General features: G+C 39.4%; 1 long non-coding RNA gene across 2 annotated transcripts; it reads left to right on the forward strand.

Moving 5' to 3' along the window:
- The first annotated feature begins 1017 nt into the window (after nt 1-1017).
- On the forward strand, nt 1018-19049 carry LOC116270011. 2 transcript variants are annotated; one of them, XR_004177859.1, is made up of 3 exons: nt 1018-1055; nt 3559-3824; nt 17950-19049. It is a non-coding gene; the product is annotated as an uncharacterized LOC116270011 (long non-coding RNA). The 2 variants fall into 2 exon arrangements; XR_004177858.1 differs by lacking the exon at nt 17950-19049 and adding an exon at nt 6738-6775.
- Nucleotides 19050-23881: the final 4832 nt, after the last annotated feature.

Genomic DNA, 23881 nt, shown 5'->3' on the forward strand with positions numbered 1-23881 from the left:
GGGCTTCAATGTTCAGTCTATAAATGGATTGGCATTTTTTTTAAGTTTAAGGAATAGTCCACTTTGATGTTGATGAGTCTAAGAAATGTGAACAGTGCAGCCGTTTCACCGTGAGTTTGTAATCTCTGATGGGTTATTTGGTTATTGGCAAAATAACCTGAAATTACAGCAGTGTTAAAGCTCCTGAATAGATACTGTATATTTTAATGCAGTTTAGTTTTTGAAGTTTTACGTTTAAATTTCTACATTCTACTTTCTTTTTCTTTTTCTTTTCTTTTTTTTTTCCTTTTTTTTCTTTTTTTTTTTTGAAAGATAGTCTTGGTCTGTTGCCCAGGCTGGAGTGCAGTGGCACATTGTCGGCTCACTGCAACCTCTGCCTCCTGGGTTCAAGCGATTCTCCTGCCTCAGCCTCCTGAGTAGCTAGGACTACAGGTGCCCACCACCATGCCTGGCTAATTTTTGTATTTTAGTAGAGACGGATTTCATTATGTAGATCAAGGTGATCTCGAACTCCTGACCTAATATGATCTGCCTACCTCAGTCTCCCAATTTTACGTTCTACTTTCTATTAGTAAGAGTGAATATAGAAAGATTGTACTCTGACACAAGCTAGGACTTGAATTTGTATACATTCTAGACCTTATTTAAAAATTTTAACACAATAAATTTTTGATGAAATATTCATTAAAGCAAAATTTATCCATATAAATGGGCTTTTATGATCTAATTAATGTAATAGTTTTTCACCATGGCAAGGTGTGTTTGCATGGTTCGTGTGTGTGTGTGTGTGTGTGTAAGAGAAGTTAAGCATGATAAACTACCTTTAGAAGGCTGCTGAAAAGATTTTTGAAATGTTACTGAATTTTTCAAGTGTTCAAAAAAGTAAACTTACAAAATATTTTGACCTTTTTTTAAAAGGCAGGGGCATCCAGTAGTTCAAGTTTACAATGAGCTGTGATCGTGCCGCTGCACTCTACCCTGGGTGACAGAGTGGGGCCCTGTGCCATAGAGTGAGACCCTGTCTCAAAAAAAAAAAACAACTATGTAAATCCAAGGTATGATTTAAATACTTTTAACACGTGTTCATTTTAATCACATTTGTGGCTATGTTCCTCTTGTGTTTATATCTCTCAATGTGTATACTGTTATTAATGTGGCATATATATAAAATCTTCATTGTTAAAAATATTTTCAAAAAATCAGTGCAGCTTATAAATTTGCAATGATTTATGCCTGTGCTCATGATGGGTAAGATTTTGCTTACGTGAAACTAAAATTATGCAATAATTGAGATGCTTTACAATGGAGTATGACTGTATTATCTTGGACAGTAATTATAACTAACATTTATTGAGGGTTTTCTTTGTGCCAGTCATTGCTCTGTGAGTTAACTCTGTCTTCACAACATGAGAAAACAGGAACTATTACAATTCTCATTTTTACATAGTGAGAAAATGAGGACCAGAAACGTAAATAATTTTGTCAAGACCGTAAGTTAGTAACTAATTGTCAGGACACACACTCAGACAAGGGCCTGTATTTGCCAAGCTACCCCTCTAGGGTACCAATGATATAAATTGAGCAAACTGGCTGGGCGTGGCGGCTTATACCTGTAATCCTAGCACTTTGGGAGATCGAGACCATCCTGATTAACACAGTGAACCCCTGTCTCTACTAAAAATATAAAAAGTTAGCCAGGTGTGGTGGCACACGCCTATAGTCCCAGCTACTTGGGAGGCTGAGGCAGGAGAATTGCTTGAACCCAGGAGGCGGAGATTGCAGTGAGCTGAGATTGTGCCACTGCTCTCCAGCCTGGGCAACAGAGTGAGACTCCATCTCTAAATAAATAAATAAATAAATAAATAAATATTAAAAAATAAAAGAGAGCAAACTAATCTAGTAGAAGGTAAAGTGTATGATAGCCATACCTTTTAGAATGATTCAGTCAGTTAATCCAACGATAATCAGACCCTCTATGATTTAAACATGCATCCAAAATCACCAGTGATTTCTAGAACAGAAGAATTACTCATTTCTAATAGAACATATATATATATATATTTGTCTGAAAACAAGAATCCTCATCTTCATAAAGCACATTCCTTCCACATGTTAAATCAAAAATCTGTCTGGCCAACATGATGAAACCCCATATCTACAAAAACTACAAAAATTAGCTGGGCATGGTGGTGCACACCTGTAATCCCAGTTACTTGGGAGGCTGAGACAGGAGAATTGCTTGAACCCAGGAAGACAGAGGTTGCAGTGAGCCAAGATCATGCCAGTGCACTCCAGCCTGGGCGACAGAGCAAGACTCTGTCTCAAAAAATAAAAATAAAAATAAAAAAATCTGAATGTGCAAGAATCCCAGACTTCTCTGCTAATGGGCATCTCCATTTATGTCCCATAATCAACTTCAATTTAAAATATCCAAAATTTGGCCTCATTACTTTTATACTCCAATTTAATGTTTGTTTCCTGTATTCCTTTTCTTGATGATTGGAATCACCACCCCTCTGGTCACCTGAGCTGGAAATCTGGTAGTAATCCTAGACACCTCCCTATAACTTAACTTTCTTAGCCAATCAGTCTCCAAGTTCAGGACATTCTATTTCCTTAATCTCACTCGTTCTCACTGCTTTTGCTTCTTGCCTGCTGCCACTGTTTTTGAACAGGTCCCATCTCACTGGGATTACCTGAGGAGACATTTCCAGTGATTTTTTTCTGTCTCTAATCTGGAAACTCCTACTAGAATGATCTTACAATAGAAATCTGATCATGTCTTTCCTCTAGACAATTTTTAGCAATTTTTCATGGCTTTTAGGAAAATGTCCAGATTCCTAAACTGAACATAGAAAGCTCATTGTAATTTCGTACCAGCCTACTTTTCTAAAAAATAGTCCAGTCATCCTCTGTGTCTGGTGGTGCAAGATCAATGGCAGGGCAGGCTAGGGAGTATCCAGGAGGATGGCTGAGGTTCTATGGTAAGGCATATCTCTACTATAGTATCGGTAGGAAAACACCAGGATGTGTGTCCCCTGGAAGTGCAGAGTCAGGTCTGCAGTAAACAATGCAAATCTGAGAGAATAAGAGCAGAAACCAAGGTAGGAAGCCAAATTGAACCCATTGGTGAACCAATGAATGAGGAGGGTTGGGAGAAAGTTATATCTGAAGGAATTCTTGAGAGGTTTACACATGTTTGTAGGAAACCTTTTTTGTTATTTACATGCAAACTGTGAAGGCATAATTGGTTTTAGGAAAATAAACTAAATTTGAATAGGTATAAACCACTTGCTGTCACCGAGAGATGTTATACTGTTTCATGTCTCTGTGCCTATCACATGTCATTGCCTCTCCCTGAAAATGCCCTCTGCTGCCTCCCTATTTTCTAACTCCTACTTATTCCATAGCCCAGTTCAAGCACCATCTCTTCTGTAAATAGCAATTGCCAACATAAATTGAGCATTTACAGTCTCCAGGCACTATGCCAAATGTTTTAATACATAATCTCATTTAAACCTCATTAGGAAAGCTGCCTCTTTTTTCCTTGTCTTACAGATTAATAAATTCGTGTTTAGAGAGATGAATTGATTTGCATGAGGTTATGCAACAATTAAGTTATGGAATGGAGAATTAAGCCCAGAGGGTCTGACTCCAGAGTTTGAGCTTGTTACCACCATTGGCCTTCACCAATTCCCTAGACTGATTTGAGATGCCTTTCCAGGTGCATTTGTGCTTATATCATCATAGCCACATCCATCTCTGACATGATCTTTTCTTTATCTGGCTCTCCCAGTGGTTAAAAAGCTCCTAAAAATCAAGAGGTAAGTATCTACTACAAAAGTAAAATTTCAATAAATGTTTGTTTAATTAATAATTTCGCATTTTCTGACTGGGCACGGTGGCTCACCCCTGTAATCCCAGCACTTCAAAAGGCTGAGATGGGCAGATCACAAGGTCAGGAGTTCCAGGCCAGCCTGGCCAACATAATGAAACCCCGTCTCTACTAAAAATACAAAAATTAGCTGGATATGGAAGTGCATGCCTGTAGTCTCAGCTACTCAGGAGGCTGAGACAGGAGAATCACTTGAACCTGGGAGGCAGAGGTTGCAATGAGCCAAGATCTCACCACTGCACTCCAGCCTGGGCAACAGAACGAGACTCCCTCTCAAAATAAATAAATAAATAAATAAAAATGAATTATTATTTTCCAACAAGTTGCTTAGGGAGCAGTAAGTGAGGACACTTGAATGTTGCACCCAGAAAATTCATGTCAATTAAATGTGGCCTGTTGTGTTATTCTTTTGTCCTTTCAGGATATTTCTTTAGTAAAATCTGGGGTCAGTCAACTAGAATCAGGCTATTCTCTTGTCTAGACAGTATTAGATATAGATAATACATTATTTTTGTCTTTCTCTATACTTTACGTAGTTACCTGTTTGCTTCCAATAATCATTATCATGTGACAGTTTTCAAGATAGTTACTCATGCATGGCATATTGAAAGAAAATGTTTTTCCTAATTCATTCTTATTTTGCATCCAGGTTTGACTTTTATGAGGTATTATGTCTTATCCTCTTTCTAATTTTTGTGTTTGGAGATTTTAGCATAATCCTAGAGAATGATTGTTTCCTGTGACTTTAATGCTACGTGACTACATTAGACTTCGAATAACCATGGCTTGATGAAAGTTATATTCAACTAATTATTTCAAATTAGTAAGTTTCAGAGCCTTATTCCAGCTCACCATTAAGTACCCCTCAAGTTTCAAAGAGAAGGAAAAATGGCGAGGAAAAACACTAAAATAACTACTGGCAAGGGTGTGTGTTCTCTTGTTCCAAATAGGCCCAAGAAAATTAGTCATTAGTCTTACTAAGACAAGTGCCTCCAGTCCCTGAAAAGTGAAAAGAGAGGCAGATCTACATGTAAGGAGAAGCTTGTAAGCTCTTTTAAGACCTGCCTGTTCTCCCACCCCCAACTCTAGGGACTGCAAAGCAATTTTAGCTTGCCTACAAAATGGTCAGAAGGAGCATGAGGAAATTTTGTCTCACTCATTTCCAGATGTAATCCTGTGCAACATCAATCAAACTTGTTTTTCTTTCAAATAGAACATGATAGACTGTGACAAAGTTTGAATACTCACTCATACTTCACAGTACAAAAACAAAGAAATAGGTCAACCTTTTTGTGAGCTAAATACAGCATTTATATTAGAAGAAGGGATTGAAATATATTAGATGTTCTGTCAAGACCACTGATTTCAAGTCTGCTAGGTTTTAAGGCGTGATGAGAATGTAGCATGGAGTAGCCCAATATAGGGTGGTATAGATCCCACCTCTGATCAAGGGCTTCTCTTACCTTGAAGAGCAAAGGGCAGCCCTGTAGCTCCTGCCTTTGTCTTCAGTGCTTTCCATCGCTGCAACTGCTACATGACCCATAACTGCTCCCCAGCCTCCAACAACAGGAGCAAGTCTCCAGGGCTTTTCTCCATCTGACGTAATATAGGTAGACATCATAGAAGATGTGTGCGAGATGGCTCAGTAAAAGGTAGAAAGAGCCAGGGGACAACAAGAAATACTCATCTGTTGCGTTAGTCTTCTGAGACGTTAGAGTTTATCTGATACAGCAACTGGTTTTAACCCTATATTATTGGGCTCCCACAGCATTGGAATGTACCTGCAAACCTGGAGAAAAGGCTAAATTTTCAAAGTCAGATCACCTAGTTTTCTTTTGGTTCTCTTTCAATTTTTAAAAACAATTTTTTAAAATCAGCCTTAGCTCTGTTTTCTTATATTAAACAAAGGATTACACGTCATCCTTAGGGCAGACTGTAAAGGAATGAGCAGCTCATGTCTGAGGCTAGATTTTTGGTGGTGGCAGTGTTAATTAGTGTTGGACATTAATGAAAGACAAGTCTGAAGGATAAAATCAGGACTATGTGGTTCAGTTCTCTGTCCCAAAGGAAATTTTACTTTGAGTTTCAACTCTAGAGACTCTAACCTTTTTTATTTTTGGGTTATTGGTTTCATTTAGCTTTTATTTTTATGAAGAAAGATGGCATGTTTTTACTAAGATCTTACCAGCACAGGAGTTCAAGACCAGTCTGGGCAGCATGGCAAAACCCTGTCTCTATAAAACATACAAAAATAAGCCAGGTGTGGTGGCATGTGCCTGTAGTCCCAACTACTCGGGAGGCTGAGGTGGAAGGATCACTTGAACCCAGGAGGTTGAGGCTGCAGTGAGCCAAGGTCATACCACTTGCACCCCAGCCTGGGAGACAAAGTGAGACCCTGTCTCAAAATTTTTTTTAAAAAAAGATCTTAAATGTCTATTACTGAAGTAATTTTATAGTGACAGACAATATGTTTTCTTAAGTAGATGGTATCGTTATTGAAATAATATTTACAGTTTTACATATTTAGTTCAAAGGTAAAATCCAATCTATCCGTGGGCCAAATTGTCATGCACTATAAGCTGGTAGGATATAAATTAATCTTACTGCTATCAGCATGACCAGTTGTTATCCAAATTTATTAATATAAAATCAACAAGGTAGATAAATTTGAGAAACTAGTGAACCCTTTTATAGTAAATAATATTAAAGTTAGTTGGTAAAAAAATAAGTGAAATGTGTAAATAAAAGTTAACTTTTATATTCAAAGTTATTAAGAAAGCCAGAAGAGGAAATGCTTCTATAATTTTCTATAATTTTTTTTTTTTTTTTTTTTTTTTTTTAGAGTCTCTGTCGCTTAGGCTGGAGAACAGTGGCACCATCTTGCAATCTCCACCTCCTGGGTTCAAGTGATTCTCCTGCGTCAGCCTCCGGGATTACAGGTGCACACCACCATGCCCAGCTAATTTTTGTACTTTTTAAAGTAGAAACAGGGTTTCACCATGTTGGCCAGGTTGGTCTCGAACTCCTGACCTAAAGTGATCCACTGCTTTGGCCTCCCAAAGTGCTGGGATTACAGGTGTGAGCCACCATGCCCGGCCATTTTTTGTTGTTATTGTTTGTTTTCATGATTTCCTACAGGAAAAAAGCAAAATAAAAAACTATAAAGAAAAAATGTCTTCAAATTAAGAAGTTTCAAATGGTAGGGTGGTCCCAAAATGCAGTAACATCAAAACTTTGTGGTTGCAGGAGAAAACATGTACAAGCAGAATCATAGAAAAATTACCTCCTGAAATATCAGAGCAGGAGGTTCCTTAAAAAGCTCAAGTTGCTTAAGAATTAGAACAAGTTTTTGACTTTCTAAATATTTTTTGGTACTGAAAGCTCCCAATAACACTAAACACTATCTAAAAATATTTCAGGAAAGTCTTGTAAACTCTTTTTCATGTCATCTGAAAGAAGTTCTTTTGTAACAGAGCTGACACAATTCAAATGAGTGAAAAAATATATATTCCCTGAGGTATTTTGGTGGTAGGAAAGGAAGTATTTTCTAATGAATTATACACTGAGCTTGAATAGAATTAGCTGATCATTTTAAAGCTTAAACCATATCCATATGGCTTTTAAAAAGACACTAGCTGCAGAATCAACTTAGAAAACAAGAGGCATTCATATCTATAGAGATTTCTAGTTAAACAGTAATTGTTCCTTTATCTTTTATAAATCACCAAAAAGAATAATGCTGTTAATTAATGGTGAATCATGCTCCAGTGATCTATTCATATTCTCTGGCATGTTGCTCTGGAGGTGGTAAGCAGCAAAGTGTTGATAACTATATTGACTCAGCTTAGAAAAGGATTAAGAATCTCGGTATGACAGCAAATATGTATTCTCTTGTTATAGAAACATTTCACTCTTCTGTTCAAAATTCACAGTGGCTTTCTTAGTCTTTGTATAATAGCCAAACTCCTCTGCCTAATCTGTAAGGGCCATTGTCAATTCATGCCTAATTCATCTCAATTTACTTGCTCAGACTCAACTCTATTTTTTTTTCTTTGCACATATCCCCTTTGCACCACTGAAGTTGTTCCAGTCTCTCCCATACGTGTCCATTCTGTCGTTTAAACATGACTTAAAAAATCAACTGTGATTATTACATGAGAAGAGGATGATAGTCAGAAGTAGTAGAAAGACCTATAAGTTTCAATTAATAACCTTTTATGGTGTTTGTGGAAGACAATGCTAATTGCCTACTCCAAATCTATTCTCTTTTCATCCCTAATAGCAGGATTCCAACTTTGTTGGAGTAGCAGTGTGTGCTTTTCTAATAATACTTCTCCAGGCTCCCTTGCTGTTTGAGGGTGGCCTTGTGTCACAATTCTGGACAATAAGGCATAAGTTAAGGGTTTCTTGAAAAGCTGTTGTTTTCCTTGTAAGAGAACCTTCCTGCTTCCTTCTCCCTTCCACTTCCCACCTGGAATGCTGATGCAATACCTGGAGATAGAGTATCTCCACCTTGATATGAAAATCCTGAGGGCAAAGATGTACACACTAAGGACAATGGAGTGAGAAAATAGAAAATGGGTCCCTAATGTTACCATTGGGCTGCCATAAATGATCCTATTCTACCTACCTCCCCACCCCACCTGCCTGGTCTTCTTATTGTGTGAACCAAATAAACTTCTCTCACTCTGTGTTATTTACAGGGTTTTTCTGTTCATGTGGACAAGCACATTCCTAACTGATGCAACTTTTAGAACTTTTTTGACCATAAGAAGTCATCACTTTTATAGTAATAAAATAATTGTTTCAAGTGAAAAGAACATGCACAAGAGCCTAAGCTTTGGAGTCAGACGAGACTAAACTGGAATCCTGATCTTCCTGCATACTAATTATCTGACTTTTGGCAGCTTAATATCTCCAAGTCTCAACTTCCTCATCTGTAAAACAGGTGTAAACAAATAAGTAATGATATCTAACATACAATACAGAGGGTTATTATAAGGTACATAATGAGCCCTCAATAAAGTATAGCTATGATTATTACAACCAACTTTCCAACACACACACACACACACACACACTTCTCTGTGTTCCTAAATTAGCCGGGTGTGGTGACGGGCACCTGTAGTCCCAGCTACTTGGGAGGCTGAGGCAGGAGAATGACCTGGACCTGGGAGGCAGAGCTTGCAGTGAGCCAAGATCGCTCCACTGCACTCCAGCCTGGGCAACAGAGTGAGACTCCATCTCAAAAAAAAAAAAAAAAAAAAGATTTTTCTACTTGTACAATTAGTAATAAGATTTGTATAATAATAATATAATTCACTATTCCTCTTTATTGACCGGATAGCTCCTTTCACTGTTGTCTTACATCTTCACCTCTTAGTAGAAGAGATTGGAGGTGGGGCAAATATCTCCTGAGGAAAGAGGAGGATGTGACATCTTATGCTCCTAAAAGCCAGTAAGGGAAAGTAAAAAATAGCCCTTCAGTCTTTTGGAGAGGGGTTTGGGAAAAGTAGGAGATCAAAGTCTTTACTCACTTTTAAGCCTGAAACCCTGGAAAGATAGTGTGGGGAGAAAAATACAGTAATGGAATCCCAATGAAAATCTGTTTCATGCTTTTTTAAAAAATTAATCGTTCTTTTTTTTTTAGCAATTTGCTATAGAAATATTGAGTGGAAGGTACAGAGAGTTCCCACATTCTCCCTCATTCCTCCCACCAGTTTTTCCTATTTATTATTATTTTTTGAGTAAATGATGATTCTTTATTTCAGTCATTGGATTAATGCTGGCTGCTGTGACACAGCCACCCTGTTACCAAGCACTCTATCCCTTAGCAGCATCCCCTAGTTGAGAGCCAGTATCAGATTTGATACTGGCTCCTGTGATCCTGTGAGCCAATTCTCCCAAACCCAGAGTTTGGTGGGAATATTCATATATATATACTTTAAGTTCTGGGATTACATGTGCAGAAGGTACAGGTTTGTTACATAGGTAAACACGTGCCATGGTAGATTGCTGCACCCGTCAACCCATCATCTACATTAGGCATTTCTCCTAATGCTATCCCTCCTCTAGCCCTTCACCCGCTAAAAGGCCCGGGTGTGTGATGTTGCCCTCCCTGTGTCCATGTGTACTTACTGTTCAACTCCCACTTATAAGTGAGAACATGCGGTGTTTGGTTTTCTGTTCCTGTGTTAGTTTGCTGAGAATGATGGTTTCCAGCTTCATCCATGTCCCTGTAAAGGAGATGAACTCATTCTCTTTAATGGCTGCAGAGTATTCCATGGTGTATATGTGCCACATTTTCTTTATCAAATCTAACGTTGATGGGCATTTGGGTTGGTTTCAAGTCTTTGCTATTGTACATAGTGCTGCAGTAAACGTACATGTACATGTGTCTTTATAGTAGAATGATTTATAATCCTTTGGGTATATAGCCAATAATGGGATTGCTGGGTCAAATGGTAGTTCTAGTTCTAGATCCTTGAGGAATCACCACACTGTCTTCCACGATGGATGAACTGATTTAGACTCCCACCAACAGTGTAAAAACGTTCCTATTTCTCCACATCCTCTCCAGCATCTGTTGTTTCCTGACTGTTTAATGATCGCCATTCTAACTGGAGTGAGATGGTATCCCATTGTGGTTTTGATTTGCATTTCTCTAATGACCAGTGATGATGAGGTTTTTTCCATATGTTTGTTGGCTGCATAAATATCTTCTTTTGAGAAGCGTCTTTTCATATCCTTTGCCCACTTTTTGATGGGGTTGTTTCTTTATTGTAAATTTAAGTTCCTTGTAGATTCTGGATATTAGCCCTTTGTCAGATGAATAGATTGCAAAAATTTTCTCCCATTCTGTAGGTTGCCTGTTCATTCTGATGACAGTTATTTTGCTGTGCAGAAGCTCTTTAGTTTAATTAGATCTCATTTGTCAATTTTGACTTTTGTTGCCATTACTTTTGGTGTTTTAGTCATGAGGTCTTTTCCTATGCCTGCATCCTGAATGGTATTGCCTAGGTTTTCTTCTAGGGTTTTTATGGTTTTAGGTCTTACATTTAAATCTTTAATCCATACATTTAAATCTTTAATCCATCTTGAGTTAATTTTTGTGTAAGGTGTAAGGAAGGGGCCCAGTTTCAGTTTTCTGCATATGGCTAACCAGTTTTCCCAACACCATTTATTAAATAAGGAATCATTTCCCCATTGCTTGTTTTTGTCAGGTTTGTCAAAGATCAGATGGCTGTAGATGTGTGGCATTATTTTTGAGGCCTCTGCTCTGTTGCATTAATCTACATATCTGTTTTGGTACAAGTACCATGCTGTTTTGGTTACTGTAGCCTTGTAGTATAGTTTGAAGTCAGGTAGTGTGATGCCTCCAGCTTTGTTCTTTTTGCTTAGGATTGTATTGGGTATATGGGCTCTTTTTTGGTTCCATATGAAATTTAAAGTAATTTTTTCAAATTGTGTGAAGAAAGTAATTGGTAGCTTGATGGAGACGGCATTGAATCTACCACTATGGCCATTCTCACGATATTGATTCTTCCTATCCATGAGCATGGAGTGTTTTTCCATTAGTTTGTGTCCTCTCTTATTCCCTTGAGCAGTGGTTTGTAGTTCTCATTGAAGCAGTCCTTCACATCCCTTTTAAGTTGTAATCCTAGGTATTTTATTCTCTTTGTAGCAATTGTGAATGAGAGTTCACTCATGATTTGGCTGTCTATTATTGGTGTATAGGAATGCTTGTGATTTTTGCACATTGATTTTGTATCCTGAGACTTTGCTGAAGTTGCTTATCAGCTTAAGGAGATTTTGGGCTGAAACGATGGGGTTTTCTAAATACACAATCATGTCATCTGCAAACAGAGACAATTTGACTTCCTCTCTTCCTATCTGAATACCCTTTATTTCTTTTCTCTTGACTGATTGCCCTGGCCAGAACTCCCGATACTATGTTGAATAGGAGTGGTGAGAGAGAGCATCTTTTCCTTGTGCCAGTTTTCAAAGCGGATGCTTCTAGCTTTTGCCCATTCAGTATGATATTGGCTGTGGGTTTGTCATAAATAGCTCTTATTATTTTGAGATACATTCCATCAATTCCTAGTTTATTGAGAGTTTTTAGCATGAAGATGTGTTGAATTTCATCAAAGGCCTTTTCTGCATCTACTGAGGCAATCATGTGGTTTTTGTCATTGGTTCTGTTTCAGTGATGGATTATGTTTATTGATTTGTGTATGTTGAGCCAGCCTTGCAACCCAGGGATGAAGCCGACTTGATCATGGTGGATAAGCTTTTTGATGTGCTGCTGGATTCTGTTTGCCAGCATTTTATTGAGGATTTTCACTTCAATGTTCATCAGGGATATTGGCCTGAAATTTTCTTGTTTTGTTGTGTCTCTGCCAGGTTTTGGTATCAGGATGATGCTGGCCTCATAAAATGAGTTAGGGAGGAGTCCCTCTTTTTCTATTGTTTGGGATAGTTTCAGAAGGAATGGTACCATTCCTTCTCCTCTTTGTACCTCTGACAGAATTCGGTTGTGAATCCATCTGGTTTTGGGCTTTTTTTGGTGGGTAGGCTATTCATTACTGCCTAAATTTCGGAACCTGTTATTGATCTATTCAGGGATTCAACTTCTTGCTGGTTTAGTCTTGGGAGGATGTATGTGTCCAGCAATTTATCCATTTCTTCAAGATTTTCTAGCTTATTTGTGTAGAGGTGTTTATAGTATGCAGTGATGGTAGTTTGTATTTCTGTGGGATCAGTGGTGATCTCCCCTTTATCATTTTTTATTGTCTATTTAATTCTTATCTCTTTTCTTCTTTATTAGTCTGGCTAGTGATCTATATATTTTGTTAATCTTTTCAAAAAACCAGCTCCTGGATTCATTAATCTTTTGAAGGATTTTTCGTGTCTCTACTCCTTCAGTTCTGCTCTGATCTTAGTTATTTCTTGTCTTCTGCTAGCTTTTGAATTTGTTTGCTCTTGCTTCTCTAGTTCTTTTAATTGTGATGTTAGAGTGTTGATTTTCGATCTTTCCCACTTTCTCATATAGGCATTTAGTGCTATAAATTTCCCTCTAAACACTGCTTCAGCAGTGTTCTGGTACATTGTGCCTTTGTTCTCATTGGTTTCGAAGAACTTATTTATTTCTGACTTAATTTCGTTATTTACCCAGTAGTCATTCAGGAGCAGGTTGTTCATTTTCTACGTAGTTGTGCAGTGTTGAGTGAGTTTCTTAATCCTTAATGTTAATTCGATTGCACTGTGGCCTGAGAAACTGTTTTTTATGATTTCCATTCTTTTGCCTTTGCTGAGGAGTGTTTTATTTCAATTATGTGGCCAATTTCAGACTAAGTGCAATGTGGTGCTGAGAAGAATGTGTATTCTGTTGACTTGGAGTGGAGAGTTCTGGAACTGTCTATTAGGTCTGCTTGGTCCAGAGCTGAGTTCAAATCCTAAATATCCTTGTTAATTTTCTGTCTCATTGATCTGTCTAATATTGACAGTGGGGTATTAAAGTCTCCCACTATTATTGTGTGAGTGTATAAGTCTCTTTATAGGTGTCAAAGAACACGGCTTATGAATCTGGGTGCTCCTGTATTGGGTGCTATATATTTAGGATAGTTAGCTCTTATTTTTGCATTGATCCCTTTACCATTACGTAATGCCCTTCTTTGTCATTTTTTATCTTTGTTGGTTTAAAGTCTGTTTTATCAGAGACTAGGATTGCAACCCCTGCTTTTTTTTTTTTTTTCCTTTGTATTTGCTTGGTAAATATTCCTCCATCCCTTTATTTTGAGCCTATGTGTGTCTTTGCACATGAGATGTGTCTCCTGAATACAACACACCTATGGGTCTTGGCTCTTTATCCAGTTTGCCAGTCTGTGTCTTTTAATTGGGGAATTTAGCCTATTTACATTTAAGGGTAATATTGTTATGTGTGAATCTGATCCTGTCATTATGATGCTAGCTGGTTATTTTGCCCATTAGTTGATGCAGTGTCTTCATAGTGTTGATGTTCTTTACATTTTGGTTTGTTTTTTCAGTGGCTAGTACCGGTTTTTCTTTTCCATATTTAGTGCTTCTTTCTGGATCTCTTTTAAGGCAGGCCCTGTGATAACAAAATTCCTTAGCATTTGCTTGTCTGTAAAGGATTTTATTGCTCTTTCACTTATGAAGGCTTAGTTTGGCTGGATATGAAATTCTGGATTGAAAATTCTTTTCTTTAAGAATGTTGAATATTGTCCCCCACTCTCTTCTGGCTTAGGGTTACGGCAGAGAGATCCGCTGTTAGTCTGATGGGCTTCCCTTTATAGGTAACCTGCGCTTTCTCACTGGCTGCCCTTAACAATTTTTCCTTCATTTCAACCTTGGTGAATCTGATGATTATGTGTCTTGGGGTTGCTCTTCTTGATGAGTATCTTTGTGGCGTTCTCTGTATTCCCTGAATTTGAATGTTGGCCTGTCTTGCTTAGTTGGGGAACTTCTCCTGGATAATATCTTGAAGAGTGTTTTCCAACTTGGTTTCATTCTCCCTGTCACTTTCAGGTATACCAATCAAAAGCAGATTTGGTCTTTCCACATAGTTCCATATTTCTTGGAGGGTTTGTTCATTTCTTTTCATTCCTTTTTCTCAAATCTTGTCTTCATGCTTTATTTCCTTAAGCTAACCTTCAATCTCTGATATCCTTTCTTCCGCTTTGTTGATAGAGCTATTGATACTTGTGTACACTTCACAAAGTACTTGTGCTGTGTTTTTCAGCTCCATCAGGTCATTTATGTTCTTCTCTAAGCTGGTTATTCTAGTTAGCAATTCCTCTAACCGTTTTTCAAAGTTCTTAGCTTCCTTGCATTGGGTTAGAACATGCTCCTTTAGCTTGGAGGAGTTTGTTTTTACCCACCTTCTGAAGCCTACTTCTGTCAATTCGTCAGCCATCCTGTTTTGTTCCCTTGCTGGCGAGGAGTTGTGATCCTTTCCAGGAGTAGAGGCATTCTGGTTTTGGGAATTTTCAGGCTTTTTGTGCTGTTTTTTTGTCATCTTTGTGGGTTTATCTACCTTTGGTCTTTGCTGCTAGTGACCTTCCAATGGGTTTTTGTGTGGATGTCCTTTTTGTTGATATTGATGCTATTTCTTTCTGTTTGTTAGTTTTCCTTCCAATAGTCAGGCCCCTCTTCTGCATCTCTGCTGGAGTTTGCTATAGGTCCACCCCTGGCCCTGTTTCCCTGGGTATCACCAGCAGAGGCTGCCAAATAGAAAAGATTGCTGCCTGTTCCTTTCTCTGGAAGTTTTGTTTCAGAGAGGCACCCGCCAGATGCCAGCCAGGGCTCTCCTGTGTGAGCTATCTGTAGACCCCTGCTGGGAGGTGTCTCCCAGTCAGGAGGCACGGGGATCAGGGAACCACTTGAGGAGGCAGTCTGTCCCTTAGTAGAGCTTGAGCGCTGTGCTGGGAAATCTGCTGCTCTCTTCAGAGCCAGCAGGCAGGAATGTTTAAGTCTGCTGAAGTTGCGCCCACAGCCGCCTCTTCCCCCACGTGCTGTGTCCCAGGGAGATGGGAGTTTGAAGTATAAGCCCCTGACTGGGGCTACTGCCTTTCTTTCAGAGATGCCCTGCCCAGAGAGGAGGAATCTAGAGAGATAGTCTGGCTACAGTGGCTTTGTGGAGCTGTGGTGGGCTCTGGCCAGTCCGAACTTCCAGGTGGTTTTGTTTACACTGTGAAGGGAAGACTGCCTATTCAAGCCTCAGTAATGGCAGACGCCCCTCCCCACACCAAGCTCTAGCATCCCAGGTTAACTTCAGACTGCTGTGCTGGCAGCGAGAATTTCAAGCCAGTGGATCTTATCTTGAAGGGCTCCGTGGGGGTGGGATCGGATCACTTGGCACCCTGGCTTCAGCCCCCTTTCCAGGGGGGTGAATGGGTCTGTCTTGCTGGCATTCCAGGCGCTACTGGGGTATGAAAAAAAACCTCCTGCAGCTAGCTGAGTGTCTGCCCAAATGGCTGCCCGGTTTTGTGCTTGAAACCCAGGGCCCTGGTGGTGTAGGCACCAAGGGAATCTCCTGGTCTGTTGGTTTTGAAGACCATGAGAAAAGCATAGTATCTGGGCCAGAATGCACCATTCCTCACAGCACAGTCTTTCACAGCTTCCCTTAGCTAGGGGAGGGAGTTCTGCAACCCCTTGTGCTTCCCGGGTGAGGTGACACCCCACCCTGCTTCAGCTTGCCCTCCCTGGGCTATACCCACTGTCTAACCAGCCCCAGTGGGATGAGCCGGGTACCTCAGCCGGAAATGCAGAAATCACCTGCCTTCTGCATTGATCTCGCTGGGAGCTGAAGACCACAGCTGTTCCTATTTGGCCATCTTGCCCAGGAATCCAGCTTTCCCTATTATTAATATTATGCACTAGTGTGGCACATTTGTTACAATTGATGAGCCAATATTAAATCAGTATTATTAACTAAAGCCATAGTTTACATTAAGGTTCATTCTTTGTTTTGTACATTCTATGGATTTTGACAAGTGTTGTGTAACATGTATCCATAATTACATTATCATACAGAGTTCAGTCAAGTGTCAATACTTTCTGAGAAATGCATCGTTTGGAGATTTCCAAGTTGTGTGAACATCATAGAGAGTACTTTACACAAACCTAGTTGATATAACCTACTACACACCTGTATATGGATAGTCTATTGCTCCTAGGCTATAAACCTGTACAGCAGGTTACTGTACTGAATACCATAGGCAATTACAACACAGGGTAAGTATTTCTGTTTCTAAATGTATCTAAACATAGAAAAGGTACAGCAAAAATATGGTATAAAAGGTAAAAATGGTGCACCTCAATAAGGCACATATCTTGAATAGAATGTGCAGAACTGGAAGTTGCTCTGCATGAGTCAATGAGAAAGTATAAGTGAATTTGGAAGTCTAGGATATTACTGTACACTACTGTAGACTTTATCAACCCTGTACACTTAGGCTACATTAAAGTTATTTAATTTTTGGCTGGGCATGGTGGCTCATGCCTGTAATCCCAGCACTTTGGGAGGCTGTTGTGGGTGGATCACGAGGTCAGGAGATCGAGACCACGGTGAAACCCCGTCTCTACTAAAAATACAAAAAATTAGCTGAGCACGGTGGTGGGCACCCGTAGTCACAGCTACTCAGGAGGCTGAGGCAGGAGAATGGTGTGAACCTGGGAGGCTGAGCTTGAAGTGAGCCGAGATCGCACCACTGCACTCCAACCTGGACGACAGAGCGAAACTCCGTCTCAAAAAAAAATATTTAATTTTTTCTTCAATAATAAATTAATCTTAGCTTACTGTGATTCTTTTACTTTGTAAACCTTTTGGTTGGGTGCAGTAACTCATACCTATAATTCTAGCACTTTGGGAGGCTGCACCAAGAGGATCACTTGAGCCTAGGAGTTCGAGACCAGCCTGGGCAACATGGTGAGAGCTGGTCTCACCTGGCCTCTACAAAAATTAGCCACGTGTGGTGGCAGGCACCTGTAATCCCACCTACTTGGGAGGCTGAGGCAGGAAGATCACTTGAGCCTGGGAAAGTTGAGGGTGCAGGGAGCCATGATCACGCCACTACACTCCAGCCTGGGTGACAGAGTGAGACCCTGTGTCACAAAACAACACAAAACAAAACCCTTAAAATTTTTCTTCTTTTTTTGTATTTTTTAGTAGAGACGGGGTTTCACCGTGTTATCCAGGATGGTCTCGATCTCCTGACCTTGTGATCCGCCCGTCTCGGCCTCCCAAAGTGCTGGGATTACAGGCTTGAAAACCCTTATAATTTAAAAAAAAACTTTTTGGCTCTTTTGTAATAACACTTAGCTTAAAACACACATACATTTTACAGTCATACAAAAATCTTCTTTCTTTATATTCTTATTCTATAAGCTTTTTTCTACTTTTGTAATTTTTAATTATATTAACTTTTTTAACATTTCTGTAAAAAAAAAAAAAACTAAAACACAAACACAAACATTGCTCTAGGCCTACACAGGGTCAGGATCACTAATATCATTGTCCTCTACCTCCATAGCTTGTCCCACTGGAAGATCTTTGGAGGAAATAACACACATGAAGCTGTCATCCCCTATAATAACAATGCCTTTTTCTGGGATATCACCTGAAGAACCTGCCTGAGGCCATTTTACAGTTAACTTTTAAAAAGATATGTAAATAACAGTACACTCTTAAAAAGCAATAAAAAATATAGTATTGTAAATATATAAATCAGTAATAGAATCATTTATTATCATTATTGTGTATTGTGTACTGTACATAATTGTATGTGCTATACCATTATACAACTGGCAGTGTAGTAGGTATGTTTACACCAGCATCACTGCAAACACATCACTACAAACACGTGAGTCATACGGTGTGCTACGACATTGGGATGGCTGTGATGTCACTAGGCAATTGAAATTTTTCAGCTCCGTTATAATATTATGGGACCACTTTGGTGCTATATGTGGTCTGTCATTGATGAAAACATTATGTGGTGTATGATTGTTCCACTGTTGTAAACAAACCCCTGTGTTCATTTTCCCAAAACCTGCTAACCACTGATCTTTTCACTGTCTCCATAGTTTTTTCCTTTTCCAGAATGTCATATAGTTGTAATTGTAGCATGTAACCTTCTCAGGTTGTCTTTATTCACTTAGCAATATGCATTTAAGCTTTCTTTATGTTTTTTTCATGGCTCAATAGCTCATTTCTTTTTAATGATGAATATTTCATTGTATGGCTATACCACAGTTTATATACCTATTGAAAGACATCTTGGTTGCTTCCAGATTTTGGTAATTGCTATAACTTTTGCGTTCGAATTTTATGTTGACAGAAGTTTTCAACTGGTTAGGGTAAATATGCCTTTTTCGAGAGACACAGCATGTGACATGAAGTGCTTTCCCTAAGCCTTCCTGGCAGTTAGAAATGACGCAGTAGTATCATAAGTTTGCTTCACATTTTCACTGGAGCCAATGTTGGATTTGCAGGAGGTTCTAAATGTATAGTAGTACTTAAGAACCCATATAAAGGCTGGGCACGATGGCTCACGCCTGTAATCCCAGCACTTTGGGAGGCCGAGGTAGGTGGATCATGAGGTCAACAGTTCACGACCATCCTGGCCAAGATGATGAAACTCCATCCCTACTAAAAATACAAAAATTAGCTGGGCACAGTGGCGGGCGCCTATAATCCCAGCTACTCGGGAGGCTGAGGCAGGAGAATCGCTTGAACCCAGACAGCAGAGGTTGTAGTGAGCTGAGATTGCACTACTGCATTCCAGCCTGGGTGGCAGAGTGAGACTGTCTCAAAAAATGAAAACAAAAAAGAACCCATATAAGTAGTGGGCTCAAGGACCAGCTCACTGGTACCTATAGCTGTCATCCCTCCTTATCCAAGAAGTTTCCAGCGGGACAAAGGGGATGAAGTTTCCATGCAGAAACTTCAGAGAGGGTCACCCATTAGGGATAAGGGAATGCAAAGGTAGCACCTCTAAAAGTCTCTGACACCAGGAGGCTGTGGTAGTATGAGCCCAGCAGTTATCTGATGACCATGAAATGTGCTCATGATGCAGCCAGTTGCTGAACACCGTCATTGACAGGAACCAGATTGGGTGAAGACAAAAGCAGTCAGAGCCAATGAAGAGCGGATCCCAGATTTTAAGAGGAGATGACAGCCCCGGCTTAGTCACTCACGCCTGTAATCCCAGCACTTTGGGAGGCCAAGGCGGGTGGATCACCTGAGGTCAGGAGTTCGAGACCGGCCAGGCCAACAAAACCTTGTCTCTATTAAAAATACAAAAATTAGCTGGGCGTGGTGGCGCACAACTATAGTCCCAGCTACTCGGGAGGCTGAAGCAGGAAAATCGCTTGAACCTAGGATGCGGAAGTTGCAGTGAGCTGAGATTGTGCCACTGCACTTCAACCTGGGCAACAGAGCAAGACTCTGTCTCAAAAAAAAAAAAAAAAAAAAAAAAAAAGGAGATGCCAGTCTGGGACCTTGTTGTCAAATCAGACAAACGTCCTCACAGAAATCAATCAGATATCTTGAAAGACAAGGCAGGCAAAATATCCACGTGGGCTCCTGAAGCCCTGTCTCACCCTCACAAGGACACAATTGCTTCCCTTTTCAGTGTAGACTTTATCTCTGGAAATAGGAAGAGAGGAGGGAAACAGACCTGTTGACGGGAATTTGAAATTTACCTTAAATGGATACACACCTGAAATGGTCTAAGATACTTTTAAATGGCATGCTTAGATATCTCCCTTCCAGCTCTTCATATCTGCCTGTAGTTGGTAATGGGGGTCCATACCCAAAAGGAAGTTTAGATCATTGAGGAAGGAAGAGGAGTAGGGGGAGAGAGGAAAAGGATGAGGATTTTTTTTTTTTTTGCCAGTCTAAGAGAGTTTGTTATATTTTTGCTCCACATGGTTATATTATATAATATATTTTATATAAAAATGTCCTGTGGAATAGTAAGATAGGAAGCATTGCTTCAAAGACAGAAGCCAGGGACTTCTTACCTGGAAAGCAATGTAATCCTTCAGTTAAGGGTTGGGAACAGTCAGTGTGTGTTTCAATCGCAGCATCCTCACTTATTTTAAACAAAGTAATTAACCTGACTGACCTTTTGATTACTTAGCTATGAAATAAAGATACTACTAATATCTACTTAATGGACTCCTTTGATATTTAATAAGAGATGCATGTAAATCTTCCAGCACAGTGCTTAATAACAAGAATTATTAAGCTCTAAACTTTATGCCAAGTAACTTTGTAAAAGTCACATGGGCTATTTGACTCTAAATTTTCACATATGTAATAAGAATTACTGCCTCTTTTACAGGGTAGTTGTGAGGATTGAATGAGATAACTAAATAATGGGTGAGTGCACAGTATATACTGAGAACATATTAGCTTTCCCCTCTCATCTCTTAATAACATCTAGAATAGTGCAATACTTATAATACCACTTACAACTCTTAAGGATCTATTGAGAAACTACTTACTTCTATTTCTGTAGTTGCTGGTCTCTTTTTTGAATTCTATACCTTAGGAGACTCAATTAATGATGCAAGGGTTGAGTCTTGTCAGCTTTAAGAAGGAAGTACGTGTGTATTTTGTATGCCCTTATTTCTTTCAGCATATTTTTTCATCCTTCCTCACTCACATCTCTCTTCACTTTCCAGAGTTCCCATTTCGGCCCCATCCAGGCCTACATGCCCTGTACATGCTGGGTCACTATAACTCTTCTACAGTCAAATCTTTTGCTTTGAGGGCGTTCTCCTCTGCTGACCAATGGATGGTTAGTAACCTGAAAAATGGATCCCTCTTGGGTTCTTAAAGACTGATAATGGGTTAATTCACATGTCATTATTTCTTTACAGGTGTTACAATTTAACAGCATACTCTGGTAGCTTCTGTGTTTTAACCCATAGGAATAATTTCTTTTATAGTCCTATTACCATTCTTGAGTACTAATAATGAAATATTTTTAGATTAGACACTGACTTGGGGCCCTGCGTATGACACTCAGAGCTGTCTACTTTGCTAACACATAGTAAACCCTGATCAGGACAGTATAAACACTGGTATCCTAGAGACTTGGAAATGTTAACTTATCTCCATTACGTTGTGCCCAGGGAGTGGCGTGGGCGCTGAAATCATAAGGCCAAATAAAAAAAGTTTATTAAGTGAACATAATTTTTCCACCACAGATAAAATTCTGCCCTCAAATCCTTACTGGAGCTCTACATTTAATATTGGAAACCTAAGAATATTATAAAATTCCTCTTTAAAGTAGACATTTCACAAAGGAAGTAAGGACAATATTATGTGTTCACTGGCAATATACTCTTATTTATTCCTATTTAAGTCAACATTGCCCAGTGGTTGCACCCTGAATTTGGGATATTAAAATACAATCTCTACTTGGGAGGCTGAGGCACGAAAATCACTTGAACCCAGGAGGCAGAGGTTGCAGTGAGCTGAGATCGTGCCACTGCACTCCTACCTGGGCAACAAAGTGAGATCCTGCCTCAGATAAATAAATTAAGTTAAATTAAATCTCAAATCTGTGTGTTATTACAGGGTTTTAATGTTTATAATCTTTGTTCTTTCCATGAAATATAAGTATTATTACCGTTTCTTCTCATCTATTCTTTACAAAACTACTCTGGCTTCTTTACACAGAAAAAAAGAAAACAGCTCCTGTTGCCTTTTGCCTCTCATCCAGAAAGGCATCCATCTGCCTTTCTAATATCTCCTCATCCTGTCAGGCCACAAATGGTGAGCCCTGCTATCTCTGATGAGTTGCTGACACTGAGTTTCTGTTTAAAGAAAACTATAAGAAGGTTATATCCTAGAGCTGATCTAGGATATCACCTCCTGGCTTAAAATATTTGAAAACTCCCTTCTTAGTTGTGAATCCATTTACCTACCAGTATTTGTCATTCCCATGTATTCATAAGGCAACATGCTAGAAACCACAATGGATGCAAAAAGTCATTAATTTCCTGAATGACTCTTGACAATCTATTGGAAAGGCGAGGTATACACAATGTTACTGGGATTTTTCTCTATATCAGGCTGGCAAACTACAGGCCATGAGTTGGCCCATGGCCTGTTTTTATATGGCTCAAGAGCTAAAAAAGGTTTTTATATTTTTAAAGGGTTATAAAAGACAAAATAAAACAAAGAATATGTGACATAGACTATAAGTGAAACGCAGAGCCTGGTATATTTACCATCTGGCCCTTTACAGGAAAAGGTTGCCTATCTCTGCTCTACACAGTTCTGGATGTAACTAACAGGCTGTAGTTCATCCCCAAAAGCAAATACTGGAGAACATTCTCGTGGGCCCCATATAAACACGCGCAGCCCAACCTTCTCCTTGATATATTTCTAGTGGTCCCATATGCTTCTCTGTATCTTGAGAGAGAATTTGCCTAGGTGATGTCTCCCACTGCTGACTTGTGCAGAGGGACAATTGCAGCAGAATGGTCCTAGCACCCTTAACCAGTAGTAGTGTCTAAAGCATAGAAGCTGGATGAAGTTATGGTCATCAGTGTTTGAGAAAGGGGAAATCCCCAGCATGATGCCTCTCCTCTACATCCTGCTAAGCAGGAGCCCAAAGGATTGGAGCTCTTAGTCATCAGCTCTCATTTGCCATATCAGCCATCGTCCAGGTGCTAGGTTTCAGCACCTGTTCCACCACAGAATTTCTGCTGTCTTGCCCAGGAGTGAGATTCTCACTGCAAATGTGAGAAGGCTTCTATTTATACCCACAGTCCTATATTCACATCCTTTCATCTAAATCTAGTTGACTATAGAATATTGGCTTGCAGTGGGCTCTAAATTCAAAACCATTACTTAATTCTTAAAAATCAGAAGATGTCATGTAATGCATGAAAGATCTGCATGAAGATCTGCCAGAGCCGTAATCTGGTACAGCTGAGTAATAACTCCATGGGCTCTACAAGTGGCTATTGTATCAGCCAATTCCTGTTACCTCCTAGACCCTGAGACTGAGTGTCCAGTGCCACAGATCATCTTAATGGGGCTTGTCTCACTTGTTTACAGTTACCTCCTTGGCCTCTATTAATATTTGAGTTTGAAATTCCTGTTTTAACTCCTTAAAATGCAAAAGATCCACTTTACACCCCTTAGGATGGTTACTGTCAAACAAACAAACAAACAAAAAACACAGAAGATGTGTTGGCAAGGATGGAGAAATTGCCACCCTTGTGCACTGCTAGTGGGAATGTAAAATGGTGCAACCTAGCGACTATAGAAACAGTTTGGCAGTTTCTCAAAAAGTTAAAAATAGAATTACCATATGATCCAGCAATTCCCCTCCTGGCTATATATCCAAAAGAATTAAAAGCAAGAACTTGAGCAGATACTTGTACACCCATGTTTATAACAGCATTATTATTATTATTATTTTGTGTGTTTGTGTA

This window comes from Papio anubis, chromosome 13 (assembly GCF_008728515.1).
Source record: "Papio anubis isolate 15944 chromosome 13, Panubis1.0, whole genome shotgun sequence".
NCBI classification, from domain to species: domain Eukaryota; kingdom Metazoa; phylum Chordata; class Mammalia; order Primates; family Cercopithecidae; genus Papio; species Papio anubis.